The sequence below is a fragment of the Somniosus microcephalus genome, chromosome 14 (genome assembly GCF_052327205.1).
Source record: "Somniosus microcephalus isolate GS21.2 chromosome 14, FLI_Smic_1.0, whole genome shotgun sequence".
NCBI lineage: Eukaryota > Metazoa > Chordata > Chondrichthyes > Squaliformes > Somniosidae > Somniosus > Somniosus microcephalus.
The window spans coordinates 67,517,842-67,540,902 of NC_141000.1; positions in this window are offsets into that span (position 1 = coordinate 67,517,842).

Sequence of the window (23,061 nt, forward strand, 5' to 3'; positions counted from 1 at the left end):
GTCACCGGGGAAACTCCCAGTATGAATCTGGCAAGCTTTGATATATATTCTGCATTATGATTGAGCATTCATTCCCTTCCTTCCTCTACACTCCCTCTCTTTCTCTTTACTACAATTAAGCACAGAAATCAACTGAGTGTGATTTAAAAACAACTTTTGTTTGCAACCAAAGTGATTTCATCAAGTTGGCCAAACTACAAAAATCAAAGAAGTAGACTGGTAGAAAATAGATATTTTCCCAATAAATCAAGACACAGGTGTTAAATAATTAGCCTTACAACTCTTTCATACTTCTTGTATGTTTAGAGGGAGAAAATGTAGCATTTATTGTCCTCATCTTAACACCCTTTGTGTGCCAGAGTTCAGGGTGTTAGGATGAGGAAGAATCAGCAGAGACCCATAACACCAGGGCGTGGATTTGCCTCCTGTTGGTGGAAATGTTTCTGGGACTGGGGAAGGTGAGCAGGTTGGTACTAGAGACACTGCTGGCAGGGTGGACTGCACCCTTGGTGTTGACCTACTATTTTCTTCCACCAGACTCCAGGACCGCTGGAGCATGCTCCACTTTGCCAGTTTTTCATGCTTCACATTCTACTTACCTATTCCCCTTTTAGCTCTTCTCACACTTTCAGGGGTAATTTTGACTTCAATGGAGAGTAAAATCAGGTGAGGTGTAAAATCAGCATTGCATTTGGTTGCAATGGGTGGGCTACGTTAAAGTTGCCCCCTCAGTGTCTCATGTATGTCTTTTGTGTGTATTTTACCCTCGTTCCCTTGTTCTGTTAATTTTTTTAATGCTGTTCGTCTCTAATACCTTTCAATTCTGAGGAAGGCTTTATACCTGAAACATTAACTGACTGGTGTTTTCTCGACAGATTCTGCCTGACCTGCTGAGTATCTCCAGCGTTTTCTATTTTTGTGTTGGAAGGAGTTAGTAAAGATGCTACTTTTAATTCTTCATCTCCTTCAGTGGCACGCTCTCTCTCCACCTCTGCAATCTCTGTATAGGACAGCATGAACACCTCAGCAAATAGGGAAAAAGGTACTGAGGGAAAACCAATACTAAGGGTACTGTTTAATCTGTCCCCTACTGCTACAAGCAGTCTGTATATACGTGGAGGTGGAGTCATCAACTCACCCTGGGATGCTTCTGGGGCTGTCGCAGATACCAATGGAGCTGCACGGTGCTCCACTAATGTCTCAATAAACAAGAAGCTTCCCTGATGCTACCACAAATGAAAGCTGTAGACTCTCCAGTCACACCTGGCAGTTGCCGCACATTCTCAGAGACAGCTCTCAGAGCTTTCAAGTAGGTGTGATGTTTCTTGAGGATCCTTCTTTTCATACAAGGGCCATGAGTTCTGAAATTCACAACTCTAAAACCATGGGCAGCCTTCTGACTGTGCTGGGAAGGTGTCACATCCTCAGCCATTTCTCTGACTCCCATGTACTCTATGAAATACCCCATACCACATATTTATACTATCTATTCCCCCCCACCCCCAGATGACAATTTCCAACCTGCTGCACCAGAGTGAGAAAGCAAGAGACACACGGGGGGATATCGAAGTGGTTGTGACTTCAGTGTGGCCTTTTCTTCAGCATCCTGCTGCTCATTATAATCAACCTCATCCAATCAACATCATCATTATCATAGAAGACACTTCTGCCCTCCTGCTTCTCTTCCACCTCATCATCAATTTTCTGCTCTTCAGAATCCTCTGACTCCTGTTGATTTGATGGATCGGCAGGAAAGGAAAGCATAAGCTCACGATCAGTGAGCATAACTGCTTGAGATGAAAGAGACAGTGAAGGGCGAGGAGGCCTCTGGCAGACTTCTCCTTTACAGAGATGCCATGGTGAAAATCTAACCTGAAACCTGCACTGCCACACCAATCTTACTATTTCCCATGTCTTGAGGGGAGTGCCTTCCCACCAGCTCTGTGGCCTGTTTGTTCCAGGGAGTCAGCTGTCTAATGTCCGGTATGCCCCTGCTGGTCTCCTAGCTTTCATGGGGATTGTATACAAGTTTCCCCTGTAATAAGATTAAATACATTAAGTAACAGCTAGCATGTGGCTGTCAGTTTGCATCAGACAGCTAAGATTATAGATCTGCTTATATCACCATCAAAGTGGAGAAAGGAGTTTTAAGTTTGTGCATGCAAATAATTCTTATTAGGGGAGTTGACAACACCTCTTGTAAAATACAGAATTAGTGAACATGTTGAACTACATTGCACTGTTGAAAACAGACCTGTGCAGTTAGTCGTTTCAGAGAGTGACGAGTGTGCTGGTGTGCAGGGTGCCCAAAGAAGAAACGGGGGAATGGCCGACGTGTTACCTTACCTGCCCTGGTCAGGTCATGATATTGCTGGTAACACTGGTCTGCAGTCCCGAAGGTGAGAGAAGTGGCAATAAATGCCATTGCCATCTCCTTCCACATGGCAAGTGAGACAATTTTTTCAGGTTTCCTCCCATGGCCAACTAGCAGTATTTCTCTCAGTTGCTTCATTTCATCCAGGAGTGTCTATAGGTTGGCCTCTTTGTGCTCTTCTTTCTGCCTCCTTCCAATGTATTTCTCCCTTTTTTGGATGCATCTGCCTGCTCCTCCAGTAGATAAGTCTTCAAAAGTGTCATGTGAGCCATCTATTACAACTTCCTGACAGCCAAGTCAGTCTTCACCAATTACCTGCAGCTCCCCCAGCTTACTGCTGCAATCTTCAGCCACTTTTTGTTATTTAAAATGGTTTCCACCACAGCACATTACTCCCATATTACATCAGAGTTGTGCTAGAGAAATGCAAGAGCTATTTAAATGAGCTGATCCGTGTTGTCCAATGGGGTCAGCGCAACAGGTAATCAGTGGACAGGAACCTCACCTCCGGGGTACAACACCAGCGTAAATGGGCCTGTGCATCTTTGGGGCCCTTGTGCTTAATTCCTGCTTCAACTCGTGTTCTTCTGAGGTTAGAGTGCTACCATTGAGCCAAGCAGACATTCAAATAGTCACTGCTCCCTATGTAACCTCACATTGAAAATAGATTCTTTAAAAAAATTCTGCAGGAGATAAAGATATTGGACTTGAAATTAGATAATATCAGTGATGAGAGGGGATCTGGCCAAATTAATTTTTTGAAAAAATTAGCAAATGAATCAACGGACCAAGTGAGAGATTTAAATACAAGGGCGAGGAGTTTTTGTTAGGGGCACAATTGGAAAAAAATGCTCAGAATGCGCTGGACATTTCGCTAGTTTTGCTGAGGTGAAGTTATGCTCAAGTTTTTGCGCAAACTCATTAGCATAAACCCAAACGTAAAATCTCCCATAAATCAGAACATTCATGCAGCGGAATCGATCATTATCGATTGGTGACTGATACAGGGTATTCTCCAGCATCACACAGAGGAGTGGGATTGCCAGGAAACGAGCCATTCTTCAACTGACTGATTTAATGCTCTTGGCCTTACTTTTTAATTGGCTTCAATTGACTGCTTTGATCTGCCCTTGGTACATAAGACCTGTGACCAGCACTCAAGTGAAGCCGCACAGGTGTGTCCTGTGCTGCTGTAATTGAATGAATTTAGACTAATTTAAACTGAATTTAAAGTAATTTAAAGTAATTGCAGCAGCTACAGGAGAAACAGACCTGGCTCAGGCTTTGATTGACTGCTGGTCACTGCAGACACAGGTGATTAACGCTGGATTCATGTAGTCTCGGGTGCCTGTGTTCAATTGGGGAGATGCAGCCATGTTGCAAACTCTCACTTCTAAGGAGGACATTACCATCAAAATCATTGGCAGAGAGGAAGCCCAGTATTGAAGGTGGTGAGGCTGGGGGTCATGTAAAGCAGGGTGTTTGTCCATTTTCCCTTCCTTTACTCTTCCACTTAATTCTATAGATCACACACACACACAGCATGGCCCCCAAGGGTGGCACTGCATTGCCACTAATATGATACTGCTTCACCTTGCCATTACATTCTAACTCTGGTCCCTCTGCCCTCCATAACATCACCGGCCTCTGTCCCTGCCTCAGCCCATTTGCCGTAGAAACCTTCATCCATGCCTTCGTCACCTCCAGACTCAACTGTGCCAAACCTTTCCTGGCTGACTTCCCATTCTGCCCCCACCATAAACTTCAGCTCATCCAAAACTCTGCTGCCCATAACTTAGTTTGCACAAAGTTCCATTTATCCATCACCCGTTCTTGTTGAGCTGCAATGGCTCGGAGTTCCCCAAAGCCTCAAATTTAAAATTCTCATACTTGTGCTCAAATCCCTTCTTTTCTTTGCCCTTCCTTATCTCTATAACTTCCTCCAGCCTTCCAGTCCCTGCCCCAAAGTCTCCGTTCCTCTGCCTCTTGTGCATCCCCCATTTCCTCTGCCACACCATTGGCAGCCTTCAGCCGTTAGACCCCCTGTACTAGAATTCTTTCCCTAAACCTCTCTCTCCAAGATTTTGGTCACCCCTGCTAATATTTCCCTCTGTGTGGTTAGTACTACTTGCTCACGTGGAGGGTAAAGGCCGACAAGGATTGGTTGGGCTGACTGGCCTGTTTCCATTTTTTAACTGCTATGTACTTCTATGTAAAAATGCAACATTTTTTGCATTCTGACTGTATAAGGAAAATGTATGGATCAGCATGTAATAGGTTTTTGCTAGAATTTGTGAGGAGACATAGGCCTAGAAATTCAGTCACGCAGCACCCATTTTTTGGTAGTAAGCAGCCTCTGAAGCCTCCAGTATGGCAGGCAGATAGCGCATGCTCCTTACGACCTGGAATTGCACCACCGGCCATACTGGTAAAGGCCAAAAATTGCACCTTTGGCATATGCATGTGAAATGCACGTGAAGACTTAGACACCACTGCAATTGAACCAATGACTTACGTGGTTGTTTGGATTCTGAGGAAGTATTGTTTCTCTCATTGCCAAATATTTCGATCTACTCAATCATGGGCTCAAGCCAACTAAATTGTTTTTTTCAAGACTTCACAGTGTGTTTGTAATGTGGGCAATTGTTTATAACATTGAAATTTCATCTTCTACACTCTTACGACAATAGTGTGCAGCTTATAGAATTAAATAAATTATTAACTTTATACCTTGCTGTAGTCCATGTGTTCTCCTGTGTTTGATTGAACCAATTTTGTGTCAAAAATGGCACTTCTATTTTCAATTAATTCTTTGGTTTCTGAAAATATTGTTGTCTTTATACTTTCATTTGATCTCCATTTTCTGCTCTTTACTACTACCAGTGTTCAGTAGCGCAGGTAAGTATCTCAGTTTTGCTCATCAAGACAAATAAATCTGGAGAATTTCAACTAACATCTGATTATCTTTACTGACTGCTATTTAAGATGTGTATTGGAATGCCCAGCATTCACGGCTGGGTGTTAAGTATCACCACATAATTGTCTGAATTGGCAGCTGTCAGTCCAAAAATAGGATCTTAATTTTGTGAAAAGTACCTCAATTTGCCACTATAACGTTTGACTCAAAAGCTACATTTCAACAGAGTAATGCAGCAGCATTTCCACAGCCAAAATCTTCCAATTATCCTAGCCTTCTCATATAGTTCCAGATTAGATTCAAGCTAAATCTCTCTTCCTAGTATGCTTAGCAAATTAGTTTAATTTTTCATCTTTTTCTGTATATTCGGTGGCTTAACAGCAAAAGGAACCTATAACATCGACAAGTGTCTCAAAAAATGAACCCCAGTGTTGTAGATTAGCACATGATGGTTGGCTTTCTGTTTAAACATTTGTATACAAGCACAGAGTTCTACATGTTTGACACTGTCTGACAGAAAGATCCACACATTCTGTGCAAAATTTTACAACTGATATTTCATCCAAACTCCCTGTATTAATACTCTGGCCACGATTTCACCATCGGAGGTAGGGTCATGGTGGGAGAGGTCGTTGGTGGGTCCCGGTCACGCTCCCAGCTCCAGCCGCTCTGTGAAAAGGATTTTCCCCTGATTGGGCTTGTTCCCGGCCAATTAAAAGAAAGCGGGGCCTGTTTCCTTAAAGAGACCATGGCCGCATTCATTTTAACAGTTGTGACATTGAAGTGCTGCAAACACTGACAAGCGGTGCACGGTTGCACCCAGGCTCCCGCATGACTCCCTCCATATGGAGGGAGTCTCAGCATGCAGGGAGGTTCGCTTCCCTTCCAAGGGCGGAAGAGACCTCCCCTGTAGACCAACGCAGCCTAGTTGCACATTGCACAGGTTGGCACAAGCAGGAATGTGGTCAGGAAGTTCAGGCTGCAGTGGCGCAAACCTTTCATTGATCTCAGTAGATCACGAAATGTTAGTACAAAGCCACACTCAATCTCATCCTGCTGTGCCACTCATCACATCCCAATCACTCTGCCTTCCCTACCCTACTCCTGCACATCCTTACTCACACCAACTTACCTTGCACCTCCACCCATCCCTCTCTATCTCCATTATCACTTCCCCATCTCACTAGCCACCCCTCCCACTCACCCTCATCCTAGTGCAATCATACCAACTAACAACATACAAGGGTAGGCACTTGGGTGTTTTATGCAATGTTCCAGTAAATTTTCTGTTAATGTGTTGTCAAACATTGAAATCTTCATTTTCAACACTTTACCTTATTGGGCAGATCTGTGCTCACCTTTGGAAGTGTCTTAGTGAGTTCCAGTGAATGTTGAGACATAACTCCACTCCACCCCGCTCCCCTCCAAATTGTGATGAGTGTGAAATGAATGGCTTGGACATCGTAGGGTGTGGGGTGGTATCAACCTGGTGCATCATGTGGCAGCCAGGGTGTACAGCGTCAAGTGAAGTAAATCTGGCCATGGTGAGGCCATCGCTGGCCTCCCGGGCAGCAATGTTGTCGGGCGCTGATGCCCTGTGTCCTGTGCAGCATCAGGTGATTGCGGAGAAGGTTGGTGTTGTTGTTGGTGTGCCTGGTGATGTTGGTGTTGGGGCTGAGCGTGGAAGGATTTAGAGGACCAAGGTGAGATTTTTCGATGTTGCTAGAATAGTTTGCAGCTGAAGTTGAGATGACAGAAGCGATCTGTCAATAGTGAGAGAGGTTGCTCCAAGGAGGTGACACTGGATAGAGAGTTTACTCCAAACACTTCCAAACTTCATACAGCTCATGCTTCTAACATTGGAAAGTGAACAGCTGTGAAATGGTAGCTTTCATACCACTTTTGCAGCTGTCACCTATTCACAGCAATGGGGAGACAGAGAGAACCCGACCTACTTACCCGACGTAATCAGCTAACGACGTGAACCTCGTTAAAAAAGTGGGAAAATAGAAATAGGCTGGCAAAATAGTAGTTAACAAGCATTTGACTATCTTAAATGCCTCCCCCACCGCTTGGTGTCAGGTCTGTTCTGAAATCGCAGACCCGACACTTTGGAAACTTACACGGGGGTGGGTTTGGAGCGGGCTCCTAATCCACTGTCAATCATTTTGATTCTGACAGCAGACCTGCCTCCAAACCCGCACTCTGAGCGCTGGCAAAATTTAGCCCATAATGTTGAGATATAAACCCCGATTTTAACCGCCAGCACTCGACAAGAATGGTGCATATGAGGGGTTAAAATGCTCGCCGTGACGTACACTCCTGATTCTCGACGGTCTCGTGCAATATGCCATTTTAACAGGCAGGCTCTCGCTAGCCAGTGAGGCCCTAGCACCAGGCAGGTGAGGGTCTCTGTGAAATTCAAAACTTGGGGTCTGATGATGCCATTCAGACTGAGAAGCTCAAAGTAATGCAGGTTTCCAGACACATCACTACTAGCTGAAGAGACTCCAGTAGATGGGTGCAGCTGCCAGAATGCGCCTGTGCATACAATTTCTAGAAAGTTTCATGATTCGTTATTGATTGAGTGTAGCTGGGCTTGCTGCTTGCAAGCCAGCTCCTTCCATCACTCTGGTGTATCAAAAGAAATTTACTGAAAATGAAAATATGGAGGAAAACCTATTTTAGGATACTGAAACATCAAAAATGTGATAAAGCAGGAACTCTTCAAATTTTCTAAGGATATTTTCTTGGAAATAACAAGTTAGTATAGTCAAGGAGTTATTTATATCATGCTATATGCTGCAAATTAAACTGTATGGGATGGGTTAGATGGACCAACTGGTCTTTTCCTGGCCAATGTTTTTGTATGTTCACATGTAAGGCTTTGAACTGGCTTATTTTAAAACATTGTACTAATCTATTATGGCATTTCAACTATATTTCTTTCACAACTTTCCTTTTGTAGGGCTTGGAGGAGCATTCTTCCTCCTCCACAAAGGAATTTTTTCACTTACCTGGAGAGCCTCTTCATCCTTCCCACCAGCAACTTTCAAGTGAGAGTTGGACCGGTTTCTAGCTGGGGTGGAGATTGTATCATACAAGTTATAGGTTCCAAATAATGTGTCATCATCAATGTGGTCTCCTGGACTAGTTTTGTTTGAGGAATTTTCCAGATTTTTCCCCTTATTTGTTCTTGGATTTTTTTTTGCCTCTCCCAGGAGATTACATTGCACCTAAGGGATAAGGGGCTAAAAATTCAGTTTGGGGCGCCAAGCTCGCCTGGGCGCCGGAATTACCGCTGCGCGCGGAGCCACTTGCGCCATCGGGATATTCAGTTTCAGCGCCCCAAGTGGAAGCCGGCCACTAAACAAGGCTTTCGGCGCCCCGCTTGGGGCGCTGAAACTGAATATTGGCGCGCAAAGTGCTGCAGCGCCACCCGCTGCGGCACGGCAGGCTGCGGTACTGCAGGCCTTCCTCCCACTGTTAAGGGGGAGGTGCCTGCAACAGCGCGATCCCCGCTCGCGAGTGCCGGCAAATGAGCCCGGCACCAAGGAGAAGTGCCGGGCTCTCGGGAAACAGCCGGCAATGCCGCGGGGGGGGTGGTGTAGGAGGCCGGGGACGGAGGTGCGGGCAGGCGGCCGCCGAAAAAGCAGCCGGCCGCACCTCCACCTTAACTCGCCCCACTACCGCCACAGGTAGGCCCCTGTGTACCGGTCGCTATTTGCGGCCGGCGCGGAAGAGGCGGCTGTGACCTAATATGGCGCTCGGGGCGGTAGCGGGGCGCTGCGCACACCGATGACGTCATCGGTGGCGGCGCAGCGCTACAGGCTAATGCCGCCATTAGCGCCCCGCTAAATATCGCGGTGGTTGTGGCCAGAGGCGCTAAAGCCTCTGAGTGGCCTCTTTGGGCGCAAACTGGTGGCGCAAGCAACTGAATTTCTAGGCCAAGGAGTCTCTTGACATGATGCATAAGGCTGTATGGTTCAGGCTGGATGGACCAGCTGATCTTTTCCAACATTTTTGTATGTTCGTATATAAGGCTTTGAATTTGCGCATTTTAAAACACTGCACTAATCCATTATGGTATTTCAACTATATTCTTCTTAATTCCATCACAAACTGTAAAATTCAATATTTTATCAGTTGGTTTCATTATTTGGTCCTTTGGTTCTTGTTGGTAGTACTAAATTTTCGTGGCATTGATATCCTGCAGAAGTGTTACGTTCGAATTTAACTTGTAATATCCACAGCTATAGCTTTAGCTTTCCACAATAAATGGCCCAGAAATTCGGGTCTCCACGGGTGAGTACGCACGGGGTACTCACCCGTAGGCCCAATGGAAGTGCCGGTTTCCTGCATGCACTGCGCATGCGCGGGAAACCGGCACTTCCGTTCCCCTGAAAGAAGGGGTTCAAAAGTTGAACGCGGCGCCGGAGAGGCTGCGCGTGCGCATCGAACTTACGTTTTTTTTGCAGGTTTTCCCGGGAGGGTATGTCTCCAGAAGTTACACATATAAAAAGCAGGCGTAAGGCCTGCTTTTTACAAGGTAAGTGGTGAATTAATTAAAATTAAAACATTTTTTCCACAGGTTTATTGTTTTTAAATACTTTAAAGCAAGGTAAGTTTATTTTTAGGCCCGTTAGAAAATAAAATTACTTTTTTCAAAAATTTAAATTATTGTTTAAAATAGTTATTTCATGTAATTTATAGTTTATTTAAAAAATATGATGTTTTTTAAAAATGTATTTGAAGATTTAGTGATGTTTTGGGGCCCGTAGTATTTATAAGTTTTGACAAGTCTTCCTGTCAAACTTATGAATGGGCATTCCCTGCTCCGATTGGCTCTCCATGGCCCACGTGATCCCAGGGGATGCATCAAACTAACTGTGCCCCTGGGATACGCAAGCACTGCACGCCGGCAGTTGGAGAAGGCCCAGGATCGGAATCCCACGGGGGCCCACAGCTCAACGGCCGGCGCGCAAGGTAAGTGCAGGTCGGGAGCTTATACCCGCAGGAAGCCCCCGACCCGAATTTCTGGGCCATTTTTAATTGTTCATTGACATGTAAAGTGGGAATCATTACATATCCTTCAGTTACAGTGAGCTGTGCAAGCATCTGTGCTGTTTTATTACATCTGATTCTTGTAACTGTAGATATGTGTTTCAAACGTTTTCCACATTCTTCCTTTTCCAAATGTCTTTTGCTTATCTACAGCTTTAAAGCAATGTTTCTTTTGAATCAGTTGGGTTTACCTTTCCATTTATTACTTACAGGATCCTGTTTTAAAAAAAAAATGCTACTTAGATACTGACTTATAGGTGAATTCTTCTGAAGAATTTAGAAATCCTACAACTTAGCTCTTCATAATTAATCTGTTTAGACCTTTCTATATTGTTCAATAGACTATGATGTTTACTTACCATTCACTTCGATATTTAATTTTAGCCAAAGTGGGCACTGCATTCAGGTGTTGTACAAACTGATTGGTTATGTCCCTCTATATTGAGCTAATGGCCCGGATTTTGCCGATGACAGCGTACGTAAGCCATCGGAAGCCTTGCAAATGGCCCCGCAAGTTCCGGATTTCCGCATGCGCTGCACATGCGTGAAAACCTGGAACTTACGATCTGTCAAGGTTCGTCTCGACAGATCATACGAACTGACCCAAAAATCACTTTCGCTGGTGCAGACTGCCCATGAAACCCCTACGCTTGCCATACGCAGGCGCAGGGCCCGCTTTCACCAGCATAAGGGTTAATATAAATGTTAAATTAAAAATTGAAAATAAAAAATCATCCACAAACATTTTTAATTAGTTTAGGTAAATTTTGGCCCGGATTAAAATATTTAAAATTATTTTTCAAAAAATTAAATTTTTATTGTAAATGCTTAAAGGTACTTTTAATTAAACTTGAAAATAGGAACATTAAATTTACTCCAGTTGTATAGATTATTTAATTATTTGGGGTATTTGCATCTGGGGATTCAGTTCGTAAATGGAATCTCCATAAGCATATTAGGAATCCTCCTTTCTGATAGGAGGACCTGGCCCACGTGACCCCAGGGACACTTCCGAACCTCCTGCATCCCTGGGATCCGTGGGCCTTTACGCAGGCGTACATCTGCAGGCCCAGGGCCCGACGTCTCCGAAGCCCGGGAGCCAGCAGGTAGGTTTGGATTTTTTTTTCGGGTCAGAGGTACTCCGGAGGTACGCCTCCGACCGCAAATTCCAGCCCAATATATTAATGTTTCTGTCATCAGAATTGCCTTAAGCCTCTGATTTCTTTATCAGTGACCAGGGTTTATGTAACAAATTAGTGGAACTGAAAGCCTGCGACCTCCATGTGAACAACAACAACAACTATTTATATAGTGCCTTTAACGTAGTAAAACTTCCCAAGGCACTTCACAGGAGCATTTTAAAACAAAATTTGACACCGAGCCACACAAGGAGAAATTAGGGCAGATGACCAAAAGCTTGGTCAAACAGATAGGTTTATGTGAAGTGTATAAGAGGCAATCTATGGTGTATTAAGGAAAGTGAGGGATCTCCTTGATGAAAGTTCTGATTATCGTGGCCAACACTGATGGTACGTTAATAGCATTTTCACAATGAATAAAATGCAAATACATTTTATGGATTAGATTCACCATCAAGGCATCAGCGTTCCACACTGACCTAAAAAGAACTTTGATTCAATTTTTTTGTTCCAATTGAGCATGTTTTCTGACCAACAAACTACTTTAATTTCTGTTCACCAACTGATGTTTTCACAGAAATATCATTCATAATACAGGGGCCTTCTTTCCTCATTTTCCATTCAGGCTCACGTGCTTTTTTAACATTATATAAGATGAAAGGTTTGATTTAGCAATTGCTGTCAACATTGTAGCTCTGATTTTGTAAAACCCCACTGGTGGCACAAAGCCTTACTAGCAGCGGGCTGTAGAATCGGGCACACATTTTCATGTGACAGATTTGCAAGGTGCCCAATTTTCTGACAGGCAATTTCTGGGCATAAACCAAGGTTGTTATACCAGCATGTGTGGACTCATTATAACATTAATCCCCCGATTGGTGGTTCATTGCCAAATTTAACATCTTTGAGTTGGGCTTTGCCCACAGTACAAGTCTCACCTATAAAACTGGACACATTGGAGTGCCAGAACCTAGCCTGCTCAAACATAGAGGTTTTATTTTCATAAATAGTTTTTTGCTTTGTTATGTATGTCCTGCTGTATTTTTTTCCATGCATTAGTTTGTTTGGCTAGTTCTCTAGCAGGCAGCGGCATGGCGGGGGGATGGTGGTGGGTGGGGGGGGATCCAAGACGTAGCAGCAGAGAGACAAGTTGCATAGAAAACTAAGAGGAACAAATAGCCACAGAATAAAGAATAGAGTAGAAAGAGCAGGTATTAGATGGAAGAAAAAAAGTAAAGCAGAATAGCATGGTGTTGGAATGTATGTGTGTTAATGCGAGGAGTGTTACAAATAAGGCTGACAAGCTGCAAGTACAAGTTATCATATGGGGTTGTGATATAGTGGCTAAAATGGAGACCTGGCTTAAACACGGGCATGAATGGGAACTAAACATTCCTGACTACAATGTATTCAGGAGGGATAGGATAGGAATAACGAATGGAGGGGGGCAGTAAAAGCCCATGGGAGCCAAGGAAAAGTGGCAAGTTGGATCCAAAATTTGGAAGTATAGTGAACAGTAAGGAGGATAGTGATAGACTTCAAGAGGACATAGACTGGCTGGTGGAATGGGCGGACACGTGGCAGATGAAATTTAAAAGTGTGAAGTGATACATTTTAGTATGAAAAACGAGGAGAGGCAATGTACACTAAAGGGTACAATTCCAAAGGGGGTGCATGAACAGAGAGACCTGGGGGTATATGTGAACAAATCGTTGAAGGTGGCAGGGCAGGTTGAGAAAGCGGTTAAAAAATCATACGGGATCCTGGGCTTCATAAATAGAGGCATAGAGTACAAAAGCAAGAAAGTTATGATGAACTTCTATAAAACACTGGTTAGCACTCAACTGGAGTATTGTGTCCAATTCTCGGCACCGCACTTTAGGAAGTATGTGAAGGCCTTAGAGAGGGTGCTGAAAAGATTTACAAGAATGATTCCAGGGATGAGGGACTTCAGTTATGTGGATAGACTAGAGAAGCTAGGGTTGTTCTCCTTAGAGCGGAGAAGGTTGAGAGGAGATATGATGGAGGTGTTCAAAATCATGATGGGTCTAGACAGAGTAGATAGAGAGAAACTGCTCCCATTTGCAGAAGGGTCGAGAACCAGAGGACACAGATTTAAGGTGATTGGCAGAAGATCCAAAGGCGACATGAGGAAAAACTTTTTTACACAGCAAGTGGTTAGGATCTGGAATGCACTGTCAGAAAGGGTGGTGGAGGCAGTGTAAGATTCACAAAATTTCCACATTTCCCCAAAGGTTATTATTAATAAAAGGGACCCTGCATGGACATTTAAAAAAAAAAGGGTACCCAAAGATGGCGTCCGCACCTCGTGACCAAAAGCCTGCAAGATTTTTAAAGCTTGGACTCTGTGGCACAAATAGCTTTTGGAGAAATCGAAACCTAAAATGCCGTTTCTGTGAAGAAGGACTTTGTATTTTGGAAAGCAGACAGAACTTTGAATATGCATTAAGCCAAATCGTAGACAGACCAAAACCAGTTAGGCCTATACTTGAGGCCATCCAGTTGTTTGCATCTATAATCAGAAACAGCTTAAGGAAGCCATCGAGGCTGGACAGGCCGATAAAGATGCATTAATAACAATGCAGCTCAGACATTAGGCCATTAGGTGCGATCAACGGCTGTAGTGTATGTACCTTTAAGAGGAACTATGTTTATGAAGCCCCTGTATACTGTAGTACCAGTAGTGACCACTCGGGTATATAAGCCTGTGTAGCGTCTTGTGTTGTTAGTTCACCTCCAGACTTTGTTCAGTAAACACTTGTTAAATCAACTCCTGCATTCCGTGTCTCCATTAACACACGGATCTAACAGTGGCGACTGTAATGATATCAGCAAATAGTGATGGTATTTGCCTGTTTGATTATTATGCCTTACCAGCATATTTGCCTGTTTGATTATTTAAGCCTTACCAGCAGAGGGCATGTGAGAGAGAGAGTTTAGTTTTAGATTCGTTTTAGATGGATCTCTAAGATGGTGTCTCCTGTAATGCTGTTAACTGAGTTGAACATACTTTAGATTAAAAGACATTCTCTTTCATCAATGTGTCGTCATTGAACCCACATACAAATCAATACATGGTGTCAGAAGAGGTGATTGAAAGAGATGAAGAGGAAAAACCTGAAGTTAAATCAGCTCTCCACATATTAGCAAGCCAAAAGAGAACATCGTTACTTACCATTGGAGAATAGCTAACGAAGTGAAAAAATGGAAGGTTTACACCCACCGGTGAAGCTTCAGTTGACAGGTAATGTGGCTGAAAATTGGAGGAGATTCAAACAACGTTTGGAGCTGTATTTAGCAGCAATCGGAGCTGACGAGAAAAGTGATAAAATGAAAGCGTCAGTGTTCTTACATGTCGTGGGTGATGAAGCGCTGGAGGTGTATAATAACTTCACATTCACTGCTGATGGAGACAAAATGAAGCTGGATAAAATAATGGAACAGTTTGAGGCTTACTGCATACCTAAACGTAACGTGACGTTTGAGAGGCACAGATTTTTCACATGTGTACAGAAAACGGGAGAGACTATTGATCAGTATGTGACTGAACTGAGAAACAGAAGCAAACCGTGTGAATTTGAGGACTGACAGACTCGCTGATAAAAGACAGACTGGTGTGTGGTATTCCAGATAATGGTCTAAGGGAAAGACTGCCAAGAGAGCAAAATCTAGACCTGGGAAAAGCCATAGCACTGTGTAGGGCTACAGAGACTGTGAAGTCGCAGGCAAAGGAGCTGTTCAGTGACAGTAGCTGCAACGTGGATGCAATGAGAAAGAATGGACACAAACTGTTTAAGAAAAAGCGCCAACGTGAAAAAAGAGGCGTGGCCAGGGAACAAAAATGAAAGGGGCAATCGAAAGTCATGTAGTCGATGCGGTACACAGCATCCACCAAAAAAGTGTCCAGCATATGGTAAAACATGCAATAGTTGCAACAAAAACAACCATTATGCCCGTTGCTGCAAGAACCAAGCGCAACAAAGCAAGGTCCATGCAGTAGATGAAAGCGAGATAGAGGAGTTATATGTAGATGTTGTGTCTGAAAACAAAAAAGAAAAAAGAGACTGGATGTTGACACTAAAAGTGAATGACATACACATTCCATTTAAATTGGATACTGGAGCACAAGTTAGTGTGATATCAGAGACTGATTTTAAGAAAATTAGACCCAGACCAAAGATACATGGAATAAAAGTGAAAGTGACAGGATACTCAGGTACTGATATACAAGTGAAAGGAAGATGCATTGTCAAAGTGACACACAAAGACAGAGAGCACACGCTAGCATTAATCGTGGTGCCAAAGGATGTGCAGGCCATACTAGGCTTAATAGCCTGTGAGAGACTGAACCTGGTAAAGAGAGTCCTCGTTGTGGAAAGCAAAGGAGAGACAGTCTATGATGAACTCATGAAAGAGTACAACGACCTATTTCAGGGTCTAGGCTGCCTTCCAGGAGAACACACGATCAGAGTAGATAAAAGTATGCCAACGGTCATACATCCACGCAGAAAAGTTCCGTTTGCTCTTCAAAAGCAACTGAAGGCAGAGTTGGACAGGATGGAAAGCGTGAACGTGATTCAGAAGATAGATGAGCCAACTGAGTGGGTGAGTTCCCTCGTCGTTGTGGACAAAAAGAATGGAAAGCTCAGAATTTGCCTGGATCCAAGAGATCTAAACAGAGCAATAAAGAGAGAGCACTTCAAGCTTCCTACACGTGAGGAAATCATGTCACAGTTTGCAAATGCAAAGTATTTCAGCAAGTTAGATGCATCATCAGGATTTTGGCAGATGAAACTGGACGAGGCAAGTTCAAGACTGTGCACGTTCAACAGTTCATTTGGCAGATACAGATTCCTAAGGTTACCATTTGGCATTGCCTCAGCTCCTGAAGTGTATCACAAAACTATGAATATGATCTATGAGCACCTGGAGGGAGTTGATACATCAATGGATGACATCATAGTATGGGGAACCATGAGAACGGAGCATGATGAGAGACTGAAAAAAGTGCTGGAAGCAACAAGGAAAACAAACCTGAAGCTGAATAGAGAGAAATGCCAGCTCGGGATGACAGAACTGACATTCGTGGGAGATATCCTTAGCAGTGAGGGCATCAGACCAGATCCCAGAAAGGTGTCCGCCATTGAGAATCTGCCAAAGCCACAATGCAAAAAGGACGTGCAGAGGTTTAATGGAATGATCAACTACATGGGTAAATTCATATCCAACCTCTCAGAAAAGATGGCGCCACTGAGACGACTAACTGAAAAGAACATAGAATGGGAATGGAATCATGAGCATGAGAAGTCATGGAGTGATCTAAAGAAACTGCTCACAGAGGAACCAGTTCTGAGGTTTTATGACCCAGCGAGACCCATCAAGATATCATCAGATGCATCACAGAGTGGGCTCGGTGCCGTTCTTCTGCAAAAATATGACTACTGGCAACCTATTGCATATGCATCACGCTCAATGACAGACGCGGAGACGTGATATGCTCAAATAGAAAAGGAGCTGCTCAGCATCACATACGCCTGTGAAAGATTTCACCAGTTTGTGTCAGGACAAGCAATCAGTGTAGAGACTGACCATAAGCCCTTGATTGCATTGTTCCAAAAGCCACTAAATGGGTGTCCGCTTAGAATACAAAGAATGATGATCAGGTTGCAACGCTATACACTGAATGTTGCGTACACCCCGGGTAAGCTGATGTATACAGCAGACACGTTGTCCAGAGCTGTTGACCCAAGAGAGCCCGCAAACACCAAAATGGATGAAAAAGTGAACGCCTACGTGGACATGATCACAAGTGCACTGCCCATAGCAGATGCAAAAATGGAGCTCATAAAACTGAGACAAACAAAGATGAAACACTGAGACGACTGAGGAAAAGCATCTTGGATGGATGGCCCAACATGAAGCAAGACTGCTCACCTGACATGGCAGAGTACTGGAACTGCAGGGCGGAACTATCAGTGGTCGAAGACATCATCTACAAAGGAAGTAAAATAGTTATCCCAAAGAGTCTGAGAAAAGAGATGCTAAAAAGGATCCATGGAGGACATCTGGGAATCGAAAAGTGTAAGAAAAGAGCATGAGAGGTGATGTACTGGCCACGAATCAACCAAGATGTGACAAATGAGGTGTCAAACTGCACAATATGCCTGAAATATCGAGCAAGCAATCCGGTAGAACCACTAAAGCCACACCCAGCGCCAGACAGACCTTACCAGAAGGTAGGCGCTGACCTATTCGTATGTCAAGGGAAGGACTATCTTGTAGTCACAGACTATTACTCTCTGTATCCAGAGGTTTGTAGACTGTACACCGCCACTGCAGATGCTGTGATAACATGTATGAAAGCCATATTCTCCAGACATGGCGTGGCAAGCGAGGTCTTCACAGACAACGGACCCCAGTTTTACAATGCAAGTTTCTGACACTTTGCCAAAGAGTGGGACTTTGTCCACACAACGTCAAGTCCTCACTTTCTGCAGTCCAATGGACTAGTGGAAAAATTGGTCCAGACAGTGAAAAGACTGATGTACAAGGCAAAAGACAGTGGAACTGACTTCTACCAGAGCATGATTGTATACCGCACAACGCCGCTCGAGTGTGGTATGTCACCAGCCCGACTCCTTATGGGACGTCTGCTAAGGTCAAACCTACCCATCCTGGAGAACCTCCTGAAAACAAAAGAGGGGGAGAAAGTGAGGAAGTTCAAAGAACAACAGAAAGAAAAGCAAAAGTACTACTATGACAGAGGAACACAAAACCTACCTGAACTCCACACTGGTGACCAAGTAAGGTTCAAAGACAAAACAAACATATGGACTCAGAAGGGAACTGTCCTGAGTGAAGTACAACCAAGATCGTACACCATTCAGACAGATGAGGGTGCTGTTCTGAGAAGAAATCGTCGGGATCTTCTCATGGGACCAGCCACAGCAGGTCAAAAGACTGATACTGTTGAACAACCTGATCACACAGCAGGTCAAAAGACTGATACTGTTGAACAACCTGATCACACAGCTGAGAAACCATCATCTGAGGCAACAACTCAGATTCAAGGACAATCAATCAGAAAATCCTCAAGACGCATGAAGCCTCCTGAGAGACTCATTGAGCAAGTTTAAGGACTCTTGTTATAGAAGGAAGTAATGTTATCTTATTCTCTCCAAGTTCCAGTGTATTTACATATTTCATGTGAACACACAAAACAAGGTTAACTAACTTTGATAATGATAATGATAATGTAAGTTCATTAAGTGTTACAGTTAAAATGCAGAGTAATACAAAGAAAACATGCTGTTAGATAAAAGTAAAATACTTTTGTTTTAAGAAAGGGAGATGTAATGATATCAGCAAATAGTGATGGTATTTGCCTGTTTGATTATTATGCCTTACCAGCATATTTGCCTGTTTGATTATTTATGCCTTACCAGCAGAGGGCATGTGAGAGAGAGAGTTTAGTTTTAGTTTCATTTTAGATGGATCTCTAAGATGGTGTCTCCTGTAATGCTGTTAACTGAGTTGAACACACTTTAGATTAAAAGACATTCTCTTTCATCAATGTGTCGTCATTGAACTCACATACAAATCAATACAGCGACGAGTTAGAAACGAAGTTACCTGCAATTCGGCAGCACCTCAAGGGGATCGATTCCTCAGACGAAGGTTGAAGCCAGAAGCAAGAAAAAAATAAATAAATAACTCGAAGAAACTCGAAAACGAGGGCCAGGCTTGGTCTCCAGTCTGTGGTTTCCCCAGCTAAACGGGCTGGTGGCAGGTAGTGCACTGATCCTTCCTGGGCTGCGGCGGGCTACAGCTCGATCGGGTGGCTCTGCAACGGGGCCGGGCAGCGAGTCGGGAAGCAGAAGCAAAGCAAGAGAGAGGGTGGAGCACTCAGGGCGCGGCCGGCGTTCGGACTGAGCAGAGGGAGGGGAAAGTCCCAGAGGGTCCGCTCCACGACGGGAACGGTTCTTCAATTACGGAGAGAATATTGAAGCGATATAAAAAATTTAAAAATAAAAATAGAAATACTGCGAAAAGCTGCAGGTCGCAATGGGAACCGTGGAGAACAGCGTTGGCAGCAGCGGCAGTGGCGGGAAAGTGCGGGAGGTGCCATCTTAACTCGGCGGGGAAGAGAGAAAAGCGCGGAAGCGCCATTTTAGATTTTCAAGATGCCGAAGACTGGCAATATTGCTGCTTTCGATAGTGATATAGAAGATTGGACCACATATGTGGAAAGAGTGGAGGTATATTGCAAGGCGAATGAGGTAGCGGATGATAAAAAGGCATCGGTACTTCTAAATCTGATGGGCGCAAGGACATACGGGCTGTTACGAAACTTGATCACTCCAGCCAAACCGATGGACAAGAATTTTAATGAGATTGTTGATACCTTACAGGAGCACTTGAACCCAACACCGCTGCTGATAGCGGAACGATTCAAATTCTTCAGGAGGAATCAGCACAAGAATGAAAGTAACGCTGATTACCTCACCGAATTATGAAAGCTGTCAAAGCACTGCCAATTCGGGGCAGGACTGGCAGATTCTCTACGAGACAAATTCGTCTGCGGTCTCCTAAGCGAAGGAACACAAAAAAAGACTACTTTCTGAGAAAGATTTGACACTGGACAAGGCTTTCAGTGTGGCTGTATCATACGAAGCAGCAGCAAGAGGAGCTGCAGAGATACAGCAAAAGCCACAGGACTTCGGCACCCATGAAATGACACGGGGTTTCGAGAGATGTTATCGCTGCGGCAGATCCACCCATGACCAGAAGGACTGCTGGTTCAAGGACAAAGCATGCAGGCAATGCGGAAAGATGGGACACATTGCACATGTATGCAGATCTGGAAAGAAATCCGCTGACAATATAAAGGTCAATAAGGAAAAGTACAGAAAGGTACAAATGATGACGGACAGTAGCTCCGAAGACCAGAAGAGCGATAGCGACTCCGGAAACAAAAGACTAAGCTGTCTCAAATTACATAATGTAATTGCCAAAGAAGATTACCAGACCATTTGGGTTACCCTCACGATAGCGGGGTCCCCAGTCAAAATGGAGCTAGATACAGGATCAGCTCTGACCGTCATGAGTCGACGGGATTACGAGCGGCTATTTCCGCATATACCTTTGAAAGACACATCCATTGTCTTGAAGACATATACGGGGAAGAAAGTATACCCCAGAGGGAAAATAAGGGTGCCTGTTGTATACAATGGCAAGGAAATGCAGAAGTTGTATTTATACGTTCTGCAAGATGGTGGTCCACCGTTGTTGGGACGTGAATGAATCAGAAAGATAAGTTTAGACTGGCACTCCATTCAGGCACTGACGGTGACCATTAAGAAAAAAACCGATGATGACGTCATACCTGGACGATTAAAAGAAATCTTGGCTAACGCCAAAGAAGTGTTTCAACAGGAACTAGGAAACCTGAAAGGCGCCACCGCCTCAATAAAAGTGGAAGATGCGGCAATTCCCAAGTTTTTTAAGGCAAGGCCGGTGCCATACGCAATTCGTCCAGCCGTCGAGGCAGAGCTGGAGAATTTGGAAAAAGCAGGCGTGTTATCCAAGGTAGATTGGAGCGAGTGGGCAACACCCATCATCCTGGTCATGAAGAAAACATTGAATAATGATAAATATGAAGAACAGAGAAAATTTCGCATCTGTGGGGACTTCAAGGTGACTGTAAACCCGGTTCTTCACACGGTACAGTATCCTCTTCTGAGGATAGAAGATATTTTCGCCTCACTATCCGGAGGGAAACATTTCACCAAAATTGATTTAGCACAGGCATATCTACAGATGGAGGTTGAGGAGGCCTCTAAAAAGTATCTCATGATAAACACACACAAAGGCCTGTACCAGTACAATCGACTGGTTTTCGGAGTGGCATCAGCTCCGGCTATCTGGCAAAGAGCTATGGAGCAAGTCCTCCGGGGACTCAATGCTACCTAGACGACATCCTGGTAACAGGAGAAAACGACAACGAGCACCTTGCCAACTTGGAGCAGGTGCTCGTGAGGCTGAGAGAACGGGGCCTACGAGCAAATCGGCCCAAGTGCGAATTTTTCCAGAAACAAATATCATATTGTGGCCATGTCATTAACGAAGAAGGGTTGCATAAGTCACCTGAAAATATTGAAGCGGTCGTAAAGGCCCCAGCGCCTGAAAATGTCTCACAATTAAGGTCGTTCCTGGGATTAGTAAATTACTATCATAAATTTTTACCAAACTTGTCGACGGTTCTGCACCCGCTTAACGCACTGCTACAAACGGGAGTAGTTTGGAAATGGAGCGAAGACTGTAAACGTGCCTTCCATAAATGCAAAGGCTTGCTCACGTCCAGGGAAGTGTTGGCTCATTACAACCCATCACTGCCAATCAGACTGGCGTGCGATGCATCCCCTTACGGAGTGGGAGCGGTATTATTGCATAGATTCCCTGATGGCTCGGAGCGGCCGATAGCTTTTGCGTCACGCTCATTAAACTCAGCTGAGCGTAACTATGCCCAGATCGACAGGGAGGCACTCAGCCTGGTGTGGGGGGTGAAGAAATTCAACCATTACCTACACGGACAAAAATTTACCTTGTTGACTGACCATCAACCCCTCATCTCCATATTCAACCCTAAAAAGAGCGTTCCCATTATGACAGCGCATAGGCTACAGAGGTGGTCCCTTTTCCTAGGAGCACACCAATATGACATAGAGTACAAAGGAACAAAACAGCATGGGAATGCTGACGGGTTATCGCGCCTACCGTTGCCAACGGTGGAAGAGGCGCCTACAGTGGACCCAGTGGAGATATTCCACTCGACCATAGTGGAATGTCTACCGGTGACAAATTCTACCATTGAAAAGGAAACGCGAAATGACCCGACTCTCTCACGAGTCTACGATTTAACGGTGAAGGGATGGCCAGCACATGGCGAACCACTGTTGCCAGCATTCTCGCAAAGAAGAGAACAGCTGTCAGTGTGCCGAGGAACCTTGATGTGTAGATCCAGAGTGGTGATTCCACCCAAACTCAAGGATAGAGTGCTAAAGGAGCTTCACGAGGGGCATCTGGGTGGAGTGAAAATGAAGAACTTAGCCAGAGCGTTTGTGTGGTGGCCAGGTATCGAAGGAGACATCGAAGAAATGACCAAGAGCTGTCTAGGATGCCAGAAGGTCCAAAACGCCCCACCACAAGCCCCTCTACATCCATGGGAGTGGCCCTCATCTCCATGGCAAAGGGTACATATCAACTTTGCTGGTCCATTTATGGACTCAATGTTCTTAATCGCGGTGAATGCACACTCCAAGTGGCCGGAGGTAATAAAGATGTCCTCCACCACCACGGAAAAAAACATCACAGTAATAAGGACCATATTCGCCAGGAATGGGCTGCCTGAACAGATCTGTTCCACAGAAATCACAGAAACCCCACAGTGCAGATAGAGGCCATTTCGGCCCATCGAGCCTGCACCGACACATATCCCACCCGATCCCCGTAACCCCTACACCAACACATGTCCCACCCTATCCCCG